Source organism: Rattus norvegicus, chromosome X (genome assembly GCF_021556685.1).
Source record: "Rattus norvegicus strain SHRSP/BbbUtx chromosome X, alternate assembly SHRSP_T2T, whole genome shotgun sequence".
Lineage (NCBI taxonomy): Eukaryota > Metazoa > Chordata > Mammalia > Rodentia > Muridae > Rattus > Rattus norvegicus.
Window position 1 is genome coordinate 65618385 of NC_141554.1, and position 18527 is coordinate 65636911.

Consider the following 18527-nt stretch of genomic DNA (forward strand, 5'->3'; position numbering starts at 1 on the left):
CTACAAGGTGAAAGGTACACCTCAAAGATGCATACTGTAGGATTCCATTCACATGATACTCTTGGTAAGGCAAAATTGTGAGGCTGGAAAAGAGACTATGAGTTTAACAGGCAATACAGGCACGGGGAGGTGGGTAAGGCAGAGCACAAATGGGCAGCTGGCAGGAGTTATTTAGAAGCAAATAAAACTGTTTTGTATCTTTATTGTGGCGGAAGTTGTATGATTGTATGTGTTTGTGAAACCCCACAGAGATATAGTCTAGCAAAGCAAATTTCACTATATGTAAAGTATACTTCAGTTTTCTTAATTGAAAAAACTAAGCTAGGTAAAAGAACTCCAGGAATGCTTGCTTTGGCAGCACATACACTAAAATTGGAATGATTACCCAGATTAGCATGGCCCTTATTGCAAGCATGACATGCAAATTCATGAATCGTTTCGTATTTCTTTTTTATAAAAGAAACTCAAGGAATCCATCCACAAATCTTTGTTGCTCATCCCAGGGCATTTAGCTTGTTTATCATCGTCTTTACTTAGCCTCATTCTCCCTGTCACATCTGCAGCTGGAGGAGACAGGACTCTCCAGAATGTATTTCTCCTTTCAGAGCTTTATTACCATGGACAGAACATCCAGCCAGAGCCTAGAGAAAAAATTAATACATTCATGGCTGCTCAATTTTTAAAGACTTTTCCCCAAGAACTTCCTGAAAGAGAAGAAACAGGAAGGTCTGTGATGTAGAGAGCAAAAATTCAGGAGTTGGGTGAAATTTTCAGAAGCTTCCACAGAATGATCTTTAACAAATGCTTCACATTTTCTACCATCAAGACCTCGGGGTGTGTTGGAGGGACAACAACAAAATACGTGGCAAATGATTCAAGAGACTTACAAAAGGGTAAAAGACAAATAAAGGGAATCCGTGGAAGCTCATGAAATGCCCATATGTTAGTCATAATGGGAAACCTTAAACACAAAACTGGCGATACCTGAGAAGGAAATGACAGTACCTCCTGGGAGCCAGAGAGATATAGAGCTGTAGAGGAGGATTTTCCTGGCATGGGCTGTGATCGTGAAAGATGACCCAAAAACAAAACCATGGGCCCCAGGTGGAAGACAACAGGAAATAACAAGTCTGCCATTTCTTTTCTAAGACTCCAGCTTCTTCCAGTTGCCTGCCATTGGCCAAATCTAATACAAGAGTGGCTAGTGATAGAAGCTATAGTGATGATGGCCTTGGTGGTTAGTCTCTAGGATCAAGACCAGAAAAGAGAACAGACCCCAGAAGGAATAAAATTGACAGATTAAACTAAGAATAGTAAGGACCTTATTATTTATCAAAGTCAACTTTGAAAAACCTTTGATTGAGTGCTCTGTTGAAACTGCCCTCTACATTCTTCAGAAACCCCACCTTCACATGGAATAATTCATAATTCCTCAAAACTATGATTATCCTTGGATTTTACTCAGGATGTGTGCTCAACATCTGAAGAGCTTGAAGACTGCCGAAAAGTTCTTTCTGTCTTATTGTTGGTTGTCTATCAAAGCTTTAACCAAGACGCTACAAAATAGTAAACATGTGACTGAATCTTTACTTTTAGAGCTACATAAATGAGGATTCCAGATATTTGTTCCAGTAGAGTTTTCAGCCGTCCAGTAGGACTTCCTTCTTTACTTTAATGTCTCAGGTATAGAATCATAGCTGTCGACACAAATAGAATAGAGCATGAAACCAAAAGAGTCTAGAATAATTTTAATATATTTTTCACTGTATTATGATGTATGTCTTTCCTGACTCGATAATTCTGTAAGAAGAGGGTATAGATAAAAACATTCACACACACACACACACACACACACACACACACACACACACACACATATTTATAATCTTGTGTATATATTTACAGAGTTAACAACAAGCTACATGGCACACCAGATTATTTCAAGATCCCAGTCCTTGAAGTACTGCTTAGGTCTGCCAAATTATGACACTTACTTTAATTTTTTCCCCACAATTTCCAAAATGACAGTCTTTATTCATCTCTTCATCTTAAACAGCTCTTTTTTAAATATACTACATTAGTTTTCTTTTTCCTTTTTTAAATTTTATTTATTTATTCACTTTATGTTCTGTGTATACTTCCAGCTGCAATAGAAATAAAAAAATAAAACCACAATGCAAGAGTAAAACCTATTAAAAAAAAAAAGAGTAAAACCTATAGAATCGAATCTGTCAAATACAGCCTCAAGCAATGTAAGCGCTGCTCTTCTCAGAAATCCACAAACTACATTTGGCATGGCGCTGGTACACCACCCAACAAATCATGAAGCCTCCAGCTCTCCCACTGGACTCACAATGGTGGTCATGTCCAGGGCAGTTCTTGGGAGGATCCATGTAGTACTGAGCTATTCATTCTGTCAAAACTTTAATGTTCTTTACCCATCAGGTATTGAGTTGTTAGGCTGATATTCTAAGTGCAATCATACATTAAGCAGGTTAGCTACATCTTACACATTGAAAAGAAGGAGGTAAATAGTACAAATTTGATGATACTCTTTCCGGTTAGGGTATTCTTCCAATTTAAGGGCTGCCACAATTACACAGAACCAGATAACCAATGTAGTCTTTGAATGGTTAGGTGGCCAGCAATTCTCACGTTACTTGCCAATTTAAAGACTGCTAGAATTAAAACACAGTCACACTTGGTTTTAATGTAAATAATGGTTATAGTGTAGAGCCACACTGACCTCTAAGGAGCCACACTAGTTCCATAAAGTGAGGAAATATTTGGTCTATTTGACCCACAGTTGTATAGCAGAGGTTCTAGGGAAGTATTCAAAGAGCTAAATTGGGTAGATTTTTATTTGTTTGCCATCAATGTTGTTTATTTTTAGACAATTCCATACTATGTAAAATGCAATTAATTGCGATCATATTTACCATCCCTATTACTGTCCCTCCGAACTCCTTCCTCATAAAGTCAAGGCTCTCTAGAGGAACAGAACTATACTCCCCCTCTCTCTCTTTGTGTGTGTGTGTGTGTGTGTGTGTGTGTGTGTGTCTGCATGCACACGCACACGCACGCGTACACGTGCTACTAGAAAATGTGACCCAAATTTAGTGTGCATCTTCCAACCTCAAATGATCCAATCAAGAAAATCACTCAAAGGTGTTCCCAAATGCTTTGGTTTTAGTTGATTTCAGATGTAGCCATAGGTTTTTGTCTGAATTTTCAATATCTAAGGTGCCCTGTCAGGGAATGAATTTCAAATCCAATCAGAAAACAGTTGTTTAGTTTCAAAACAGTAATGTCACTATTCTACCAGTAGGCATATCTTTTCTGGAATAGCAGTATTATAGCTTTAGAGACCACAGCTGGGTAAGAATGTTAATGATTTTTCTCCACTAACTATCTAAATAGCACTTTCTGATGCTATAAACACTAGCCAGCAGGGAGGAAGCTCCCAGCTTAGTTCCAGCTTGATTTTTGTTTCAGTGTCCCTGAAACCAAAGACTATGATATCATCAGCAACCTTCTAGTTCTTGTGGGAAAATAAGAACAATACCCTTCGTTATTTGGAGTGGGGGGGTCTATAATTAACAATGCACAGGAAGATATCCTGTACTGGGATTTCCATTTACAAATGATGGTTTCCGGAAGCAGCATTTTGCACCAATACATAATTATATTCCAAGCTGTTGTTGAATTACATTTTTCCTAGCTTACAAAGTAGTAATTTCTATATTTTTAATACATCCTTAAGTTTCTCCCTTATTCCACCTATTCCCACTATCCTGTCACATCTCTGTTTAAACCTTTCTACATATAATATTCACTGACACTCCTTTTTTGATTTTCAAGACAGGATTTCTCTCTGTAGTCCTAACTGTCCTGGAATTCCTTCTGTAGACCAGGCTGGCCTCAAACTCACAGAGATTCTTCTATCTCTGCTTCCCACATACTAGGATTACAGGCATAGGTCACCATCATTTGGCTCTCCCATACTTTTATAGCCCAGGTATTTTAATATCCACATCATCACAATGCCTCCCCTGATGGCTTATTTCAAAAGTTTGGGGCTCTTCAAATGCTGACTCCAACTGACTGTCAAATTTTAAAAACCTTGAAATGAGGATATTCATATAAGAAAGAACATCTGCCTTCCTTGCCTGCATTGCCTTACTCAATATAATACTATATATACATTTTCCTAAAACTTCTATAATATCCTTTTTCATTGGTAGTGATTATAATTCCACTTGTTTTGTGCCATGTTTCCACTTTCTACTTATCATTTGATGGCCATCTAAGGCTGATTCCATTTCCTAGCTCTTGTGATTAGAGCAGCAATAAAAATGGACGTACTATATATATATATATATATGGAATTCTTCAGGTTTATCTAGCCAGATTGTTAACAGACAAAATAACCACATTCTGTTCCTCTAGACATTCCCCTTTTGTGTATGGATAAGTGTGTGGTATTTATGTGTGCATTGTATGCTTCCATCGTGTGTGCACTCCTGTACACATGGGAAAGACAGAGGACATTAGGTGTCTTCTACAACTCTTCACTTTATCTCCTTAAGACAGAAGCTAGAGAGTCGGCTTTTCTTACCTATATGATGGCTTTAAGTCCAAGTTATCCTCCTGTCTCTGGCTTGGCACTGAAGTTACAGGTATGGGCAGTCATATGTAGCGTATCAGGCTTTTGAAATGTGAGTGCTAGGGCTCCAAACTCAAGTCCTCAAGATTCTGTGCTAAGCATTCTTGCCCACTAAGCCACCTCCCTAGCCTCTATTTCCTTCTATTTACATTGCTTTTTTTGCATCTCTAGCGACTCCTTTTTCCTATCTTCCCAATCCTATCCTTACAATAATCTGTAGCTCTCAAAATTATCTTGGTAAGATACTCACGGGCAGCTAACCTTCCCAGAAATAGTCTCTTGGTTTAAAATCATTTCTCTTATCTTTTGGGTTGTAAGCCTAAATCATTTTCCCCTAACACCCCCATAAAAGCAGATGACTGAGAAATATTTGGATTTGAGGCAAATTTCAAACCACAGTAGTATCACACTTGACAAAAAAATGCTTCCCAAAACAAAGATAGTGAAGAGGAAAAGAACTCTCCATCACTCCAAAATTTTTCTTTTCTTTTCTTTTCTTTCTTTCTTTTTTTTTGGGGGGGGGTGGTGGTGGTGGTGGTGTAATACTTTACAACAGCAGAAAACAAACCCAAGTACTAAACACTAACAACACACTATAACCCAGGGAAGAGGACACACAGAGGCTACAGGCGCAAGCTAAGTCTTTACAGTTGACAATCAAACTGGCTGTGACCCCATTGTGCTGGTGACAGGACAAGCAACTGTTGTATCTGGAGATGGTGTATTCCTGCCCCAGGACCTACTTGCAACAAAACACATAGGGCACGTTTTTATCTTTATGCAAGAGTAGGAGGCCACTCCCAATGTTCAGTCATCACAACGAGCAGAGGTGGAAATTTTGGTGGCCTCACTGGCTTTTACTTAAGCATCAACTAACTTCCAATATCCCATAATTTCTTGGTAAGATGAACACCTTCAAAAGCATAGATGTGGATTTCCATCCATCTCAGTGTCAGCTGCAGCACTGTCGATCACACTCACAAGAGTGAGTGATGCCCGCAGCTAGCCCAAACTTAAGAGATCTGTCTTTTATCCTTCGAGGCTCTTAGTTAAGACCTTGTTCCTATGAATACACTTGGGGCACAGCATGGTGTCCTCCAGGTGTCGGGATAGAAATGTGCAGGTAGGAAGCAGGAAGAGGGCAATCACTTTCCCTTTCTAATTGGGTACCCAGGCTTGTTCAGCATGGTAACTACAGCCAAATCCAACCACTTGAGGTCACAGGAAGGCTTGTCCCATGAACACACCACATTTCCCCATAGGTCTCCAATATTGCCTTGGACTACCCTGCCTAGAACAGATTCTTAGCATTGACTGCAGTTCTGGCCCAAGATTCCAACATTGCCTTGGAGGCAGATGTAGTCACCACTGTGGTGCTGATTTCCTTGTAGAGCATAGGAGGATCAGTGAGAGCAGGTATCTGCTTCTCTGGTACAGTGACAATCTCTGAGGGAACTATTACCTGAGACTCTTTCCCCCACTCTGCCTTTATTTTTTGAGAGGTGGCCTCTTTGGCTGAATCAGGAATATTATTCAACTCGGGCTTCCTATGAATGTGTCCTGGAATCTCAGTATCTTGTGCTTTTTTTTTTTTTCCTTTTTTTTTCCTTTTTTTTCCTTTTTTTTATTTTTTTTTATTTTATTAACTTGAGTATTTCTTATATACATTTCGAGTGTTATTCCCTTTCCCGGTATCCGGGCAAACATCCCCCTCCCCCCTCCCCTTCCTTATGGGTGTTCCCCTCCCGACCCTCCCCCCATTGCCGCCCTCCCCCCACCAGTCTAGTTCACTGGGGGTTCAGTCTTAGCAGGACCCAGGGCTTCTCCTTCCACTGGTGCTCTTACTAGGATATTCATTGCTACCTATGAGGTCAGAGTCCAGGGTCAGTCCATGTATAGTCTTTAGGTAGTGGCTTAGTCCCTGGAAGCTCTGGTTGCTTAGCATTGTTGTACATATGGGGTCTCGAGCCCCTTCAAGCTCTTCCAGTTCTTTCTCTGATTCCTTCAACGGGGGTCCTGTTCTCAGTTCAGTGGTTTGCTGCTGCCATTCGCCTCTGTATTTGCTGTATTCTGGCTGTGTCTCTCAGAAGCGATCTACATCCGGCTCCTGTCGGCCTGCACTTCTTTGCTTCATCCATCTTGTCTAATTGGGTGGCTGTATATGTATGGGCCACATGTGGGGCAGGCTCTGAATGGGTGTTCCTTCAGTCTCTGTTTTAATCTTTGCCTCTCTATTCCATGCCAAGGGTATTCTTGTTCCCCTTTTAAAGAAGGAGTGAAGCATTCACATTTTGATCATCCGTCTTGAGTTTCATTTGTTCTAGGCATCTAGGGTAATTCAAGCATTTGGGCTAATAGCCACTTATCAATGAGTGCATACCATGTATGTCTTTCTGTGATTGGGTTAGCTCACTCAGGATGATGTTTTCCAGTTCCAACCATTTGCCTACGAATTTCATAAACTCGTTGTTTTTGATAGCTGAGTAATATTCCATTGTGTAGATGTACCACATTTTCTGTATCCATTCCTCTGTTGAAGGGCATCTGGGTTCTTTCCAGCTTCTGGCTATTATAAATAAGGCTGCAATGAACATAGTGGAGCACGTGTCTTTTTTATATGTTGGGGCATCTTTTGGGTATATGCCCAAGAGAGGTATAGCTGGATCCTCAGGCAGTTCAATGTCCAATTTTCTGAGGATCCTCCAGACTGATTTCCAGAATGGTTGTACCAGTTTGCAATCCCATCAACAATGGAGGAGTGTTCCTCTTTCTCCACATCCTCGCCAGCATCTGTTGTCCCCTGAGTTTTTGATCATAGCCATTCTCACTGGTGTGAGGTGAAATCTCAGGGTTGTTTTGATTTGCATTTCCCTTATGACTAAAGATATTGAACATTTCTTTAGGTGTTTCTCAGCCATTTGGCATTCCTCAGCTGTGAATTCTTTGTTTAGCTCTGAACCCCATTTTTTAATAGGGTTATTTGTTTCCCTGCGGTCTAACTTCTTGAGTTCTTTGTATATTTTGGATATAAGGCCTCTATCTGTTGTAGGATTGGTAAAGATCTTTTCCCAATCTGTTGGTTGCCGTTTTGTCCTAACCACACTGTCCTTTGCCTTACAGAAGCTTTGCAGTTTTATGAGATCCCATTTGTCGATTCTTGATCTTAGAGCGTAAGCCATTGGTGTTTTGTTTAGGAAATTTTTTCCAGTGCAATGTGTTCCAGATGCTTCCCTAGTTTTTCTTCTATTAGTTTGAGTGTGTCTGGTTTGATGTGGAGGTCCTTGATCCACTTGGACTTAAGCTTTGTACAGGGTGATAAGGATGGATCGATCTGCATTCTTCTACATGTTGCCCTCCAGTTGAACCAGCACCATTTGCTGAAAATGCTATCTTTTTTCCATTGGATGGTTTTGGCTCCTTTGTCAAAAATCAAGTGACCATAGGTGTGTGGTTTCATTTCTGGGTCTTCAATTCTATTCCATTGGTCTATCTGTCTGTCTCTGTACCAATACCATGCAGTTTTTATCACTATTGCTCTGTAATACTGCTTGAGTTCAGGGATAGTGATTCCCCCTGAAGTCCTTTTATTGTTGAGGAGAGCTTTAGCTATCCTGGGTTTTTTGTTATTCCAGATGAATTTGCAAATTGTTCTGTCTAACTCTTTGAAGAATTGGATTGGTATTTTGATGGGGATTGCATTGAGTCTGTAGATTGCTTTTGGTAAAATGGCCATTTTTACTATATTAATCCTGCCAATCCATGAGCATGGGAGATCTTTCCATCTTCTGAGGTCTTCTTCAATTTCCTTCTTCAGTGTCTTGAAGTTCTTATTGTACAGATCTTTTACTTGCTTTGTTAAAGTCACACCGAGGTACTTTATATTATTTGGGTCTATTATGAAGGGTGTCATTTCCCTAATTTCTTTCTCGGCTTGTTTCTCTTTTGTGTGCTTTTTTTCTCTGGTTTACAACCATTATCTTTCTCTGACTATTTTTGTTTTTTTTTCCCCTGTTGCTTTAGTCTTTGCAGAACACATGCTTAGTTGACTAGACACTGGCATTGCACTTCTTCCTCCAGCTCTTCTGTGCTCTAGCTTCTTGCTTCTTCTGTGCAGCAGTTTCCATTTTAAGATTAGATGAAACCTCCCCACTCCAAACTTTTTCAATGGGAGAACTAAAGTTCTATTTGATGTCTTTGAGGAAATTCCCCCCTCCACTTTGTTCTCCCATTTCTACCTATGAATAAAGTTCTAGTTAATTCACTGAATTGATCTCAATAATAATATTGAACTACTGTTTCATAGATGTTTTCAAATGTTCATCACAGATCCCTTACCTCCAAATTTATGCTACTACTTACATAATTTTGAATTCCTGATTCTAACCTCTAACTATGGGGATAGTTTCTCTCACATAATGATTCTAGATTTCCATTTTCTCCCATGTAATCTATCTTAAATAATTTTTGGAATTAGATAATCTATAAGTAAATGTTAGTATAATATATTTTGAAGACCTTTATAGAATAATGATAAATATTCTAAGTCTAGGATCCAACATTGAGTTAGATGCATATACTGAGGTAACTATGAAAGAACTTGGGGCTTAAAACAAGCCACTATACCAATAAACTATTAGCAGCTTACTCGTAGAAGTAGAAACACCAGTAATTGAAGCTCACACAAGCTTTGTAAAGCTCTGTCCCAAACTAAATTATCAACTATCTTCCTTAAAGATGTCTCCATCTAAAATGGTATCTCAAATTCCCAACCAACTCCATCCTGCTCCTACTAACATTTTCAAAATACAAGAAGATCATCATAGATCATTCCTCATCATATTGAGTGCTTTTTGAAAGAGATAGAGATAGTAAGATTGGCAAATGGCTCCTAAAATCTATTAAATAAATCTATCAACAAAATGCAGAATAAGCATGAAAAATAATAAAGCCATTGCTGAATGAGACAGATGGCTTGGCAACCCTAAAAGACTAATGTCAAAACAAACATTCATTTAAGTCTTCATCAAGCTCACCAAATTAGTATGTGAATTCAAACATTTGTCTTTCTACATTTCTTTTCCAGTGATAAGAACTGTATGAGTAAGGACCACTAGCAAGAGGAGGAGGAAATGTTAACCAAAGAAAAGGGCACTTGTGGGTGATGCTGACAGTAAGCTTTATGGTGCTATAATAGAAACGATTGGAGACCTTCCATCTATACCTCAAAGACTTAAGGACATATTTGAGTTATTTCCTCATGTGTAATTATCCATAATTATCATCCCAAGTTTTTCAAACTTTGCCACCATATTCTCCTTGTACTGAAGTGGAATCTTGGTCATGGTACTGGTGAATTAATCCTCAGGGAGAAATGTACTTACAAACAGGAAAAACACATTTTAGGCTACATGAAAGTTCACAAAGAAGTATGTTTAGTGGAAAGAAAAGTTCTTGATCTTGATCATAAAATAAGTAATACAGTCATATTAAAAGAACACATCCTTCCAAGATTTCAACATTTAGAAATCACTCAATATGATGAGGAATGATCTATGATGAGCTTCTTGTATTTTGAAAATGTTAGTAGGAGGAGGATGGAGTCGGTTGGGAATTTGAGATACCATTTTAGATGGAGGAATCTTTAAGGGAGATAGTTGATAGTTTAGTTTGCCACTAAACTATGCAAACAATATAGTAAGAATGTATGTGTGTATCCCAAAAGATTTATGCAGACTTCCACGTTCACACACAAGAAATGCTCACTACATTAAATGTTTATAAGATATCATAAAGTCTAATTCAGAGTTAAAAGGAAAAGCTACTACTAAAGCAAAGATTTGCCATTCACTCTGGAAAAGTTCATGCTAAACTCTTTTTGAAGTGACTCACTGGGAAAATAGAATATATTAAAAATGCATCAACAGAGTATGTGAGCAACATTAAAGGCAAATCATAAAGGTTGATTTTAATATCTTTGGGGAGCTGTCAGTGAAAAGTATCTCTATACTTTTCTAGTTAACACATAGAACTTGTGGCCCTAATGAAAAGAAACATGGTGAAACATAAGCATGTCATATTGGCACATCATTTGAAGCTGTCTTAAATAAATTAGTGTTTCTATTTAGATAAGAATTAGACTACTTGCTCTCTGCTCCGAGACCCGGTGAGAGAGAGACCCAACCGCCTGGTCAGGTGGGCACTACTGAGGCTGCAGAGCGGAAGAGACCACCAACACTGCTCACCCCTGCCCACATCCCTGGGCCAAGAGGAAACTGTATAAGGCCTCTGGGCTCCCGTGGGGGAGGGCCCAGGAGCGGCAGGACCCCTGCCAGAGACACCGCCGGACCCTGAAGGAAACAGACCGGATAAACAGTTCTCTGCACCCAAATCCCGTGGGAGGGAGAGCTAAACCTTCAGAGAGGCAGACAGGCCTGGGAAACCAGAAGAGACTGCTCCCTGCACACACATCTCGGACGCCAGAGGAAAAAGCCAAAGACCATCTGGAACCCTGGTGCACTGAAGCTCCCGGAAGGGGCGGCACAGGTCTTCCTGGTTGCTGCCGCTGCAGAGAGCCCCTGGGCAGCACCCCACGAGCGAACTTGAGCCTCGGGACCACAGGTAAGACCAACTTTTCTGCTGCAAGAAAGCTGCCTGGTGAACTCAAGACACAGGCCCACAGGAACAGCTGAAGACCTGTAGAGAGGAAAAACTACACGCCAGAAAGCAGGACACTCTGTCCCCATAACTGACTGAAAGAGAGGAAAACAGGTCTACAGCACTCCTGACACACAGGCTTATAGGACAGTCTAGCCACTGTCAGAAATAGCAGAACAAAGTAACACTAGAGATAATCTGATGGCGAGAGGCAAGCGCAGGAACCCAAGCAACAGAAACCAAGACTACATGCCATCATCGGAGCCCAATTCTCCCACCAAAACAAACATGGAATATCCAAACACACCAGAAAAGCAAGATCTAGTTACAAAATCATACTTGATCATGATGCTGGAGGACTTCAAGAAAGACCTGAACACACTTAGGGAAGCACAGGAAAACATTAATAAACAAGTAAAAGCCTACAGAGAGGAATCGCAAAAATCCCTGAAAGAATTCCAGGAAAACACATTCAAACAGTTGAAGGAATTAAAAATGGAAATAGAAGCAATCAAGAAAGAACACATGGAAACAACCCTGGATATAGAAAACCAAAAGAAGAGACAAGGAGCTGTAGATACAAGCTTCACCAACAGAATACAAGAGATGGAAGAGAGAATCTCAGGAGCAGAAGATTCCATAGAAATCATTGACTCAACTGTCAAAGATAATGTAAAGCAGAAAAAGCTACTGGTCCAAAACATACAGGAAATCCAGGACTCAATGAGAAGATCAAACCTAAGGATAAAAAGTATAGAAGAGAGTGAAGACTCCCAGCTCAAAGGACCAGTAAATATCTTCAACAAAATCATAGAAGAAAACTTCCCTAACCTAAAAAAAGAGATACCCATAGACATGCAAGAAGCCTACAGAACTCCAAATAGATTGGACCAGAAAAGAAACACCTACCGTCACATAATTGTCAAAACACCAAACGCACAAAATAAAGAAAGAATATTAAAAGCAGTAAGGGAAAAAGGTCAAGTAACATATAAAGGGAGACCTATCAGAATCACACCAGACTTCTCGCCAGAAACTATGAAGGCCAGAAGATCCTGGACTGATGTTATACAGACCCTAAGAGAACACAAATGCCAGCCCAGATTACTGTATCCAGCAAAACTCTCAATTAACATTGATGGAGAAACCAAGATATTCCATGACAAAACCAAATTTACACAATATCTTTCTACAAATCCAGCACTACAAAGGATAATAAATGGTAAAGCCCAACATAAGGAGGCAAGCTATACCCTAGAAGAAGCAAGAAACTAATCGTCTTGGCAACAAAACAAAGAGAATGAAAGCACACAAACATAACCTCACATCCAAATATGAATATAAAGGGAAACAATAATCATTATTCCTTAATATCTCTCAATATCAATGGCCTCAACTCCCCAATAAAAAGACATAGATTAACAAACTGGATACGCAACGAGGACCCTGCATTCTGCTGCCTACAGGAAACACACCTCAGAGACAAAGACAGACACTACCTCAGAGTGAAAGGCTGGAAAACAACTTTCCAAGCAAATGGTCAGAAGAAGCAAGCTGGAGTAGCCATTCTAATATCAAATAAAATCAATTTCCAACTAAAAGTCATCAAAAAAGATAAGGAAGGACACTTCATATTCATCAAAGGAAAAATCCACCAAGATGAACTCTCAATCCTAAATATCTATGCCCCAAATACAAGGGCACCTACATACGTAAAAGAAACCTTACTAAAGCTCAAAACACACATTGCACCTCACACAATAATAGTGGGAGATTTCAACAACCCACTCTCATCAATGGACAGATCATTGAAACAGAAATTAAACAGTGATGTAGACAGACTAAGAGAAGTCATGAGCCAAATGGACTTAACGGATATTTAGAGAACATTCTATCCTAAAGCAAAAGAATATACCTTCTTCTCAGCTCCTCATGGTACTTTCTCCAAAATTGACCATATAATTGGTCAAAAAACGGGCCTCAACAGGTACAGAAAGATAGAAATAATCCCATGCGTGCTATCGGACCACCACGGCCTAAAACTGGTCTTCAATAACAATAAGGGAAGAATGCCCACATATACGTGGAAATTGAACAATGCTCTACTCAATGATAACCTGGTCAAGGAAGAAATAAAGAAAGAAATTAAAAACTTTTTAGAATTTAATGAAAATAAAGATACAACATACTCAAACTTATGGGACACAATGAAAGCTGTGCTAAGAGGAAAACTCATAGCACTGAGTGCCTGCAGAAAGAAACAGGAGAGAGCATATGTCAGCAGCTTGACAGCACACCTAAAAGCTCTAGAACAAAAAGAAGCAAATACACCCAGGAGGAGTAGAAGGCAGGAAATAATCAAACTCAGAGCTGAAATCAACCAAGTAGAAACAAAAAGGACCATAGAAAGAATCAACAGAACCAAAAGTTGGTTCTTTGAGAAAATCAACAAGATAGATAAACCCTTAGCCAGACTAACGAGAGGACACAGAGAGTGTGTCCAAATAAACAAAATCAGAAATGAAAAGGGAGACATAACTACAGATTCAGAGGAAATTTAAAAAATCATCAGATCTTACTATAAAAACCTATATTCAACAAAATTTCAAAATCTACAGGAAATGGACAATTTCCTAGACAGATACCAGGTATCGAAGTTAAATCAGGAACAGATAAACCAGTTAAACAACCCCATAACTCCTAAGGAAATAGAAGCAGTCATTAAAGGTCTCCCAACCAAAAAGAGCCCAGGTCCAGACGGGTTTAGTGCAGAATTCTATCAGACCTTCATAGAAGACCTCATACCAATATTATCCAAACTATTCCACAAAATTGAAACAGATGGAGCCCTACCGAATTCCTTCTACGAAGCCACAATTACTCTTATACCTAAACCACACAAAGACACAACAAAGAAAGAGAACTTCAGACCAATTTCCCTTATGAATATCGACGCAAAAATACTCAATAAAATTCTGGCAAACCGAATTCAAGAGCACATCAAAACAATCATCCACCATGATCAAGTAGGCTTCATCCCAGGCATGCAGGGATGGTTTAATATACGGAAAACCATCAACGTGATCCATTATATAAACAAACTGAAAGAACAGAACCACATGATCATTTCATTAGATGCTGAGAAAGCATTTGACAAAATTCAACACCCCTTCATGATAAAAGTCCTGGAAAGAATAGGAATTCAAGGCCCATACCTAAACATAGTAAAAGCCATATACAGCAAGCCAGTTGCTAACATTAAACTAAATGGAGAGAAACTCGAAGCAATCCCACTAAAATCAGGGACTAGACAAGGCTGCCCACTCTCTCCCTACTTATTCAATATAGTTCTTGAAGTTCTAGCCAGAGCAATCAGACAACAAAAGGAGATCAAAGGGATACGGATCGGAAAAGAAGAGGTCAAAATATCACTATTTGCAGATGACATGATAGTATATTTAAGTGATCCCAAAAGTTCCACCAGAGAACTACTAAAGCTGATAAACAACTTCAGCAAAGTGGCTGGGTATAAAATTAACTCAAATAAATCAGTTGCCTTCCTCTATACAAAAGAGAAACAAGCCGAGAAAGAAATTAGGGAAACGACACCCTTCATAATAGACCCAAATAATATAAAGTACCTCGGTGTGACTTTAACCAAGCAAGTAAAAGATCTGTACAATAAGAACTTCAAGACACTGAGGAAAGAAATTGAAGAAGACCTCAGAAGATGGAAAGATCTCCCATGCTCATGGATTGGCAGGATTAATATAGTAAAAATGGCCATTTTACCAAAAGCAATCTAGAGATTCAAGGCAATCCCCATCAAAATACCAATCCAATTCTTCAATGAGTTAGACAGAACAATTTGCAAATTCATCTGGAATAACAAAAAACCCAGGATAGCTAAAGCTATCCTCAACAATAAAAGGACTTCAGGGGGAATCACTATCCCTGAACTCAAGCAGTATTACAGAGCAATAGTGATAAAAACTGCATGGTATTGGTACAGAGACAGACAGATAGACCAATGGAATAGAATTGAAGACCCAGAAATGAACCCACACACCTATGGTCACTTGATTTTTGACAAAGGAGCCAAAACCATCCAATGGAAAAAAGATAGCATTTTCAGCAAATGGTGCTGGTTCAACTGGAGGGCAACATGTAGAAGAATGCAGATCGATCCATCCTTATCACCCTGTACAAAGCTTAAGTCCAAGTGGATCAAGGACCTCCACATCAAACCAGACACACTCAAACTAATAGAAGAAAAACTAGGGAAGCATCTGGAACACATGGGCACTGGAAAAAATTTCCTGAACAAAACACCAATGGCTTATGCTCTAAGATCAAGAATCGACAAATGGGATCTCATAAAACTGCAAAGCTTCTGTAAGGCAAAGGACAGTGTGGTTAGGACAAAACGGCAACCAACAGATTGGAAAAAGATCTTTACCAATCCTACAACAGATAGAGGCCTTATATCCAAAATATACAAAGAACTCAAGAAGTTAGAACGCAGGGAAACAAATAACCCTATTAAAAAATGGGGTTCAGAGCTAAACAAAGAATTCACAGCTGAGGAATGCCGAATGGCGGAGAAACACCTAAAGAAATGTTCAACATCTTTAGTCATAAGGGAAATGCAAATCAAAACAACCCTGAGATTTCACCTCACACCAGTGCGATTGGCTAAGATCAAAAACTCAGGTGACAGCAGATGCTGGCGAGGATGTGGAGAAAGAGGAACACTCCTCCATTGTTGGTGGGATTGCAGACTGGTAAAACCATTCTGGAAATCAGTGTGGAGGTTCCTCAGAAAATTGGACATTGAACTGCCTGAGGATCCAGCTATACCTCTCTTGGGCATATACCCAAAAGATGCCTCAACATATAAAAGAGACACGTGCTCCACTATGTTCATCGCAGCCTTATTTATAATAGCCAGAAAATGGAAAGAACCCAGATGCCCTTCAACAGAGGAATGGATACAGAAAATGTGGTACATCTACACAATGGAATATTACTCAGCTATCAAAGACAACGAGTTAATGAAATTCGTAGGCAAATGGTTGGAACTGGAAAATATCATCCTGAGTGAGCTAACCCAATCACAGAAAGACATACATGGTATGCACTCATTGATAAGTGGCTATTAGCCCAAATGCTTGAATTACCCTAGATCCCTAGAACAAACGAAACTCAAGACGGATGATCAAAATGTGAATGCTTCACTCCTTCTTTAAATGAGGAAAAAGAATACCCTTGGCAGGGAAGGGAGAGGCAAAGATTAAAACAGAGACTGAAGGAACACCCATTCAGAGCCTGCCCCACATGTGGCCCATACATATACAGCCACCCAATTAGACAAGATGGATGAAGCAAAGAAGTGCAGGCCGACAGGAGCCGGATGTAGATCTCTCCTGAGAGACACAGCCAGAATACAGCAAATACAGAGGCGAATGCCAGCAGCAAACCACTGAACTGAGAACGGGATCCCCGTTGAAGGAATCAGAGAAAGAACTGGAAGAGCTTGAAGGGGCTCGAGACCCCAAAAGTACAACAATGCCAAGCAACCAGAGCTTCCAGGGACTAAGCCACTACCTAAAGACTATACATGGACTGACCCTGGACTCTGACCCCATAGGTAGCAATGAATATCCTAGTAAGAGCACCAGTGGAAGGGGAAGCCCTGGGTCCTGCTAAGACTGAACCCCCAGTGAACTAGTCTATGGGGGGAGGGCGGCAATGGGGGGAGGGTTGGGAGGGGAACACCCATAAGGAAGGGGAGGGGGGTGGGGGATGTTTGCCCGGAAACCGGGAAAGGGAATAACACTCGAAATGTATATAAGAAATACTCAAGTTAATAAAAAAAAATCAAAAAAAAAAAAGAATTAGACTACTTAAAAGCCTCCAACCTATATCCAAGTTGTGTTTGTGTACTACAATCTGGGAACAAAATCTGAAAGACTCATCTGGTGACTATAAGGTGATTGACTTTCCAATAAACATAGAAGTGCTGCTTATTATGTAATTAATATTATGTATATATATTCTTGAATTCCATCTTCTGCAAAACTAAATGAAATTACAACTAAATGAAAATTCAAAACAATTTGAAATTGTTTTGTTTTAGAAGTGGTAAGAATCTATTTTGTCTTTCCCTGAACTAAAGGCAACTGGGTAAGAAAAGAAAGAAAGGAAGAAAGAAAGAAAGAAAGAAAGGAAGGAAGGAAGAAAGGAAGGAAGGAAGAAAGAAAGGAAGAAAGAAAGAAAGAGAAATTATTTATATGTTTTTCTTTTTCTTCCTCTTTTTTGTTTGTGGGGGACAGCAATTACAGTATTTTTGTTTATTTTCTTATGTTACTTGAAACAGCCTCTCAGTGTGTAAGTCAGGCAGGCTCACCTGGAATTCATATTCCTCAGATCCCACCTTCTTGATTACTAGAATTACAGACATGTTCCAACACAATTATTTATACTCCTTCTAAGGCATTTTTAAAATAAAACACATATAACACTGAGATTTTTCAAATAATCTAAATATACAACAAAAGACAGTATTTATGTATGCTCTGGCACATCCCCTTAATTACATTTGTGATGTATCTTAGTGGAAACAAAAAGAAAAAGTAGAGATCATCTCAGTACTTATGTGTAGTAGTCATTGGTATTGTTTGCCAAATTTTTTTTGCAGTTTCCTGATTATCTCACCAGACAGTAGGACTGTGCTTCCTGACCACATGGGCAATAATTCTGGACAATAAATTGTAAGTAGAAGTGGGATCTGTCACTTCAGACCAGAACATTTAATTTCTCATATAAGAGCCTCAAGGGCTTTTTCCCTCTCGGCCACAGCAACTTCCAAATAACAACTCCACATCAGCCTAAGTACAGTGCTGAGGAAATGGCACTTTGGAGCAAAGCACTCAACATGTCTGTGACAGACTTGAAGCATGAGTGTACTGCTTAAACCCCCATCCATTTGAAGGTTGTGTATTATATCTCTGTGCCCTTCTTATTCTAACAATAATGAACTGTGGACTAAATTATTACTCTTGAAGAAATTTTTCCTTAGAAGGAAATACACTAATATGAGACATGCATCTTTATCAACATTCTGAAGTTCCCATACCTTTGTAATGTCCATATAGCTTTATAATTGGAAAACTACATTCTATGCTTCTAAATGGTAAGATATATT

General features: G+C 39.4%; 1 non-coding gene and 1 pseudogene across 1 annotated transcript; one reads left to right on the forward strand and one right to left on the reverse strand.

Moving 5' to 3' along the window:
• Positions 1-342: 342 nt before the first annotated feature.
• On the forward strand, positions 343-448 carry LOC120099431 (U6 spliceosomal RNA). Its single transcript, XR_015647142.1, has one exon. It is a non-coding gene; the product is annotated as a U6 spliceosomal RNA (small nuclear RNA).
• Positions 449-5695: 5247 nt separating this feature from the next.
• Positions 5696-17783, reverse strand: Dppa4-ps1 (developmental pluripotency-associated 4, pseudogene 1; annotated as a pseudogene).
• Positions 17784-18527: the final 744 nt, after the last annotated feature.